The sequence below is a fragment of the Sorex fumeus genome, unplaced genomic scaffold (assembly GCF_029834395.1).
Source record: "Sorex fumeus unplaced genomic scaffold, SorFum_2.1 ptg000083l, whole genome shotgun sequence".
Classification (NCBI taxonomy): Eukaryota; Metazoa; Chordata; class Mammalia; order Eulipotyphla; family Soricidae; genus Sorex; species Sorex fumeus.
The window spans coordinates 8666906-8673935 of record NW_026606140.1 but is presented as its reverse complement, the minus strand read 5'-3'; the positions used below and the strand labels follow the sequence as shown (position 1 = coordinate 8673935).

The window sequence follows — 7030 nt, the reverse complement described above, 5'->3', positions numbered from 1 at the left end:
AGGGGTGATCCCCAATCTCAACACAGGTGAGTGTCTGCGGTCCCTCCCTTGCAGGGATACTGCACAGTGTTTGGTGCCCTGAACTTGTGTGAATTATGCTGCCGAACCCGGCTGCCTTGGGCTCCTGGATCCAGTTGAGTGTGTCGGGCTCACGCTGACTGTGATTCTCCTAAACTGTCCATCTTGAAAACTTGCTTTGTTTCTTCACTTTGCTCCATTCTTCTTCATCTGTCATGTGTCCATGAGACTCAGAACCCTACATATCCCATCTCCCTCTGTCCCTTACCAGCCTGGCTGCACAGCCCGCAACGTCGGGGTGCCCTTTTCAGGAGCAGCAGAACCACCTCCCACCCCACCATCTCTGTCCCTACGCTTGTCTTTGCCCTCGGATCATTAACTTGGTTTTTGAGCAAACTGAAAAAAGTACTTTTATTTTGTTGTGGGGCCTGGTGTTGCTGAGGTTTTTTCCTGACGGTCATCAGGGGTTCCGTTGGGCGATGCTCAGTGATCACTCCCTGTCAATATGTGTGCCTACCTGCTGTTCTCACTCTGACTAACAAAGAGATTTACTTCAGCCTTAATACTTAAACATGAATGAGTGAGCCATTGACAAAGCTGGTTTGGGTGGAGCAACAGTACAGTGGAGATGGTGTTGATCTTACCCATGACCGACCATGGTTTGATCCCCAACACTCCATGCTCCCCCAGATATCACTGGTTCTAGACAAATACAAAGGCCCAAAAATTATTTTGAGGACTGTCAGGTTCCTCACGGTGTTCCTCCCAGAGTATCTTCCCTTTTCTGTGGGCCTGTTTTTACTGTGAGAACCACAGAGATCCGCCTGCTTGCCTATTCATCCAGGGTCTATAGGATTAATTCTTATCTGGCTTGCTGTGTTCAATTTCATAACTCAAACAACAGCTTCAGGATTTGTCATTACTGCAATTTCATTTGAGAATGAGGTCATGAAATATGAGTTATCTGGCAAGATTCGGAATAGAATAGACATATTTTTAGGTTCTTAAGGTAGCTCAGTGGAGCAAGCTTACGAATTGAAAGGTGGAGATCCAGGCTCCATCCCAACCACCACATCTATGTCTCTCGACAACTCAGGAGGAAATACAGAGTCTGATGCTGGAAGTGGAGGGAATTAGTCTCCCTGGGCACTGAAATGAGTCCATTTGAAACTTAAAAAAATTCCTAGTATTGTTCATACTAGTGGAATACTGTGAGTTTGCCTTCTCTGGAAAGATAGTACAAGTCTTCATGGTGTCAAAGTACTGTTTTTTGGGCCCTAGTGATAGTGAAGTGGAAAGTACACTTGTTTTGTATGAAGTGTTCACCTGAACTCCATCCCCATCACCCATATGGTCCCTGGCGCCCCACTACAACTCATCGCAGAGCATGTCTTCATGTGCCCCTTCCCAAATTGATACAAATAAGAAAACAAAAAGAAGAAAAAACTCACTGATCATGAAAATAATGTGCTAGTTCTGAGATGTTTCACATGACCCTTGTGGTCCATCTCGGCATGTCGTGTCCGGGCCTGCTCAGGTCACATGCACTGCGACCGTTCTTCCACAGAGTCCCGGACAGTGATTTACAGGCACAGAGAGATCATTAGCGACTTCCTGGGAGGAACAAAGGATTCCTGATACTCAAATCTGAGAGATTTGGGGACATCGGTTTTGCAGACACCCAGGGCAACTGAGTAAAGGTTTGAACAAAGAATATGCAAAGTGGTTCTTTGAAAAAAATCTCTACAGCAGCGTATATGCTGCCTGATCCCACCTGCTCCTTATGCCCAGGGTGCCAAGGACGTGGAGTGCCCCCGCACCTGTGTCGCCCTCTTGAGATGTGAACTTTAATGCTTCCATGTCTAATACTGGGATGTGTGTAGGGGTCTCCCCAAGGGCGGAGAGGCCTATGTTCTTTCTTGAGCGCATTACTCCCTCTCTCTGATTTTCTTCTCTTCCTCACTCACTTCCCCTCCACACCTTCAAAAGGCTCTCCTAATATAATCTGTTTTACTTCCAAAAAACTATCTGCAGCTGTCCACAGGTACTGTTGTGCTTGAGTCCACATCAAATACCACTTGAGCCTCAAAGATTTTGAGGTCATGACCAAAGGAGACAAGGAGAGGTAAAGGCCCTCCCTCCCGTTGATCGTCGATTTGCTCGAGCGGACCCAGTAACGTCTCCATTGGAGACTTTGTTGTTACTGTGTCTGGCATATCGAGTACTCTCGGTAGCTTGCCGGGCTCTCCGAGAGGGGCGGAGGAATCGAACTCGGGTCGGCCATGTTGGCTGCGTGCAAGGCAGACGCCCTACCCGCTGTGCTGTTGCTCCAGCCCAAGGAGAGGTCAAAAATTAAATTTTAAATTAAATTTTGGAGGAGTGTATTCACAGCATCTTGATGGCAGTTCTGCTAGGCAAGAGCATAAGCCTCCCAGCACAAGCACAGTTGAGGAAAAAACACATCCTACATACATGTCATTTTCATAAGCACCCACAAAATTAGTTAACTCATATGTCCCATATACTGACACCTGTTAGGGTCCGACCTCAAGACAGCCTCACCTGTCAAGGAAAACTCTGAGAGACCAAGTCCATGCAAAAGCAAGAAGTTTATTCGAGCATGCTCGGGCTCGCAACAGGACCGCAAACCGTCCGTGACAGAGAGCCCCGAGCCTCTTCAAAGGGGGCTTTTTATAGGCCATCTTCCTGCTCATTTCAGAAAAACCCCCGCACAAATCACCCAATACATTTGAATTATCACATTAGATGCTGCACGCAGGCAGCCAGTCATTTTGCAACAAGCCATCAGCACCAGCCACTCTCTTCTGTACCTGTCACCAGGCCATACCACCGGGCAATTACACCTTTTCGGGATTTATGGCCCTATTAGGTGAATTCCAGGGCAAGAAAATACCTCATTAGGCCTTCTCTGACCTTCTAGCCTTATTAGGCGGATTCCATGACAAGGAGATGCCTCATTAGGCCTTCTCCAGCCTTGTGGCCTTATCTGGCGAATTCCTGGGGCAAGGAGGAGATGGGGGTACCTGGTGTTGTCAGCCTGCCGCAGCTGCAGGGTGGGATATGGGCTGGGACTTGCTTTGTTAGGGCCCACTTGTCATGGGGCTATCTTTCAACACCCAGTAAATTTACGTAGACATAAAGTGAAGCAAGCCTTGACATAGAAAATAATAAAACTGATTATACAAAGCAATCAAGTATTGATCATAAACCACGTCACTCGTGTGGACCCTAAGCCATTGTTCCTATTTCACTCCATGATTGGCAGGTTACCTTGTGAGGGATTGCAAGAAATTAAGTCTATAAATACAGATATCAACACTTCAAACTAAAAAGTAAACTTGTAAATTAACTAAGTTTTGTGTTTTACTATTAAACACTGTACTACTTTAGCACTGTCGTCCCATTGTCCCATTGTCCATTGAGTTGCTCCAGCAGGCACCAGTAACGTCTCCATTGTGCGACTTGTTGCTGTGTTTGGCATATTGAATGCGCCCCAGGGAGCTTGCCAGGCTCTGCCGTGTGGGCGGGATACTCTTGGTAGCTTGCTAGTCTCTCTGAGAGGGATGGAGGAATCAAACCCGGGTGGGCTGTGTGCAAGGCAAATGCCCTACCCACTGTGCTATAGCTCCAGCCCTCCATTTTACTATACATTTTATTCATATTTTCCTTTAAGAAACTAAAAATCATAGATGAACAATAGGTCAACACGACTGAAAAAGAGACTTTCTCCTGCACACCCACTCTATAATTCTTCTTGATCACTTTTTCAAATTTTGAAAGAATTTAATTTTTGCTGCATAATTCATCCACTAGTAAACTAATCAATGACTACTCAGATACAGAGCAAAGAAGGGACTTTCAATTCATTTGGCTGATCTATTTTAGATCCCAGTTGAATTCAGTGCATTGTCGACTTGAGCACTGTTTGAAGAGTTGCTGAGCACAGAGCTAAGAGTAGCTTGAGAACACCACTGGATATGAAGATTTACAAACACATATACAGGAATATTGACTACACATAGAATGCTTTCCATTCCTCAATTCCTGAGCATCATTCTGGGTTACCCCAAGGCCCATTCTGGGCTTTTGATTGACTTAGTTTCATGCTCAACTGTTGTAACAGAATACATGAACAGTTGGAGCTACTCCAGCAATTGGAAGCTTTGTGCAATTAAAAAATATCAGTCCGGGGTGGGGGATGGGGAATGGGAGGAATACTGGGATCCGTGGTGGTGGGAACCGGTCACTGGTGGAGAGATGGGTATTCAAAATAAATTAATTAATTAATTTTAAAAAATAAAAATATTTAGCATAAAAAATAAAAAATAAAAAAATTAGTCCATCTGGGAGTAGCTGCCCCAGGATCCATGGTTAGAACCCCAGAGGGTTCCCCGAGCCCAGTGTGGAGTGATCCCTGAGCAGTCAGGCAAAAATCATCAACATTACAAAATGTTCCCCCAAAAAATAAATCAACACAAAACATGATATCTGAATATTAACGCACAGTGATTTCTGAGCATTAGTTTTTGGTGGTCTTGGTTGGGGGTCAGGGTTGGAGTTCTGTACTGGTGGGTGTTTACATGGAAATCCTTGTGAATTTTATTACCTTAGTGAAAAGGTAAACATTTTGTCTCCATAGGCTATGTGTTCAGCCCCTCCCTCTCAATCTATCTGGTACGTGGTGAGCCCCCGATGTCCTGCTAGAAACCAAGCAGATGTCCTGCTAGAAATCCAAGACCAGAAACAGAAAAAAAAATTGAAATTTGCCTACCAAAAAAAAAAATTCTGAATAGCAAAGAGGATATGAGGAGAGAGATTGACACTGGTGGTTGGATACATGCTGCAAAATTGTATGTCTAAAACTCAACTAAGAATAACTTTGTAGGGGCTGGAGTGATAGCACAGTGGGTAGGGCATTTGCCTTGCACTCTCCAACTGAGGTTCAATTCCTAGTATCCCATATGGTCCCCTGAACACCGCCAGGAGTGATTCCTGAGTGCAGAGCCAGGAGTAACCTGAGAGCATCGCCAGGCGTGACCCAAAAAGAAAAAAAGAAAACCAACCTTGTAAATCATGGTGTTTTAATAAAATTTTTAAAAAATAAGAGATTGTGCGAACATTTAAAAGGTTAAGAATACATATAAAAGGCAATAATAATGTCTAAGAGATTAAAGAAGCAAAAATCAATGATGAACAATATTTAAGTCAACATTAGTGTATTGATGGGGGATGGAAGTGACTGGAAATTAAAAAATCCTAAATTTTCTATTTATTTGGGACAAATACCAAACTACTGATTCGAATTATAATTCGGAAGGTATTTAAGGTCTAGGAAACTTTTAGGTAATGACTAAAAGTGTAAAAATGTCTTATAATCTCTAAATCAATGGAGAAAAATGTATATGAGGGAGGAAAATCTCTGTCTAAAAGAATGGGAGTGGGGAAGATGCCAGAATTTATTTTAAAATGAGAGAGGACCTGAGAGATAGGACAGTGGGTAAGGTGCTTGCCTTGCACACAGCCAACCAGAGTTCAATCCCAGGCATCCCGTGTGGTACCCCAAGTATCACCAGGAGTAATTCCTAAGTGAAAAGCCAGGAGTAACCCCTGAACATTGCTAGGTGTGGCCCCAAAACAAAACAAAAAAATTGAGTAAGGAAAAACAAGTAGCAAAATTGGGTGGCAAAATAAATTCAAATATATGAGCAATCATGATAGATATGTCTTGGATTTAATGTTAAATTGTCAGAGCAGATAAAAACATACAAATTTAAGCTGCATGTGTTTTTAAGTACCAAAACACATAAAACAACAAGGGGGAAATATTAGAAATAAATCTAAAGATATATAGTAATATCCACAAGAACGGTCACTGTCACTGTCCTCCCGTTGTTCATCGATTTGCTCAAGAGGGCCCAGTAACACTGTGAGAATTGTCAGTGTTTGGCATATTGAATACATCACGGGTAGCTTACCAGGCTTTACCATGCAGGAGAGATACTCTCGGTAGTTTGCCGGGCTCTCTGAAAGGGGCGGAGGAATCCAACTCGGGTCCATGTTGGCTGTGTGCAAGGCAAACGCCCTACCCACTGTGGTATCACTCCAGCCCACAAGAACGTCCATGAAAGTTTATTAATACAACACAAAACAGAATTTAAGATAATAAATAGCTCTGTAGCATTGTCCTCCCACTGTTCAACAAATAGTTCGAGCAGTCACCAGTAACAGCTCCATTGTGAGACTTGTTGTTACTGTTTTTTGCATATTGAATACCTCACTGGTGGCTTGCTAGGCTTTGCCGTGTGAAGATAATAAATACAAAATGAAATTAGTATGATTGCTATATATTATTTAAAATTCGGACTTTCCAGAAAGATTTAACAATTCCAACTTAAATGCACCTAATAAAGTAATTTCAAAATATTTCAAGTATTTAAAAATTTTTTATTAAATCACCGTGAGAAAAACAAAGTTGTCCATGATTGAGTTTCACTATTACAATGCTCCAACACCTGTCCTTTGACCCGTGTACACTTCTCAACACCAATGTCCCCAATTTTCCTCTTTCCAACCCCACCCCACGTCTGCCTCTGCCACAGACAGACACTTTTCTTATGTGAAGAAATTAACACCATCGTCTTTGTGGGCAATTCTATCATCACTAATAGGTAAATCAAGAAATTAGTTAAAAGTGTTACAGCTCTTTTAGAATTTGTCTAGCAGTTTTTCTGGTTGCTACTGGAAAGCCCACACTCACCCCCCAAACGAAATTAGTTGTGATACAAAATATTTTAAAAAGCAATAAACTTGTTCGTTTATTTTATTTTTGGAAGCGCCAACAATCAAATCCGAGACCTTACACATGCTTTATCACTGAGACATATACTTGATTCATAAAATAAATTCAGTTGTACATACAATACACTGTCCGCCATCAGTGTAGAATGCACATTCTCTCAAGCTCACAGAGAATACTTACAATGATTGGCCA

The 7030-nt window shown here is 42.8% G+C and overlaps 1 non-coding gene across 1 annotated transcript; it reads left to right on the top strand.

Moving 5' to 3' along the window:
- The first annotated feature begins 6728 nt into the window (after nucleotides 1–6728).
- On the top strand, nucleotides 6729–6790 carry LOC130039206 (U7 small nuclear RNA). Its single transcript, XR_008794846.1, has one exon. It is a non-coding gene; the product is annotated as a U7 small nuclear RNA (small nuclear RNA).
- Nucleotides 6791–7030: the final 240 nt, after the last annotated feature.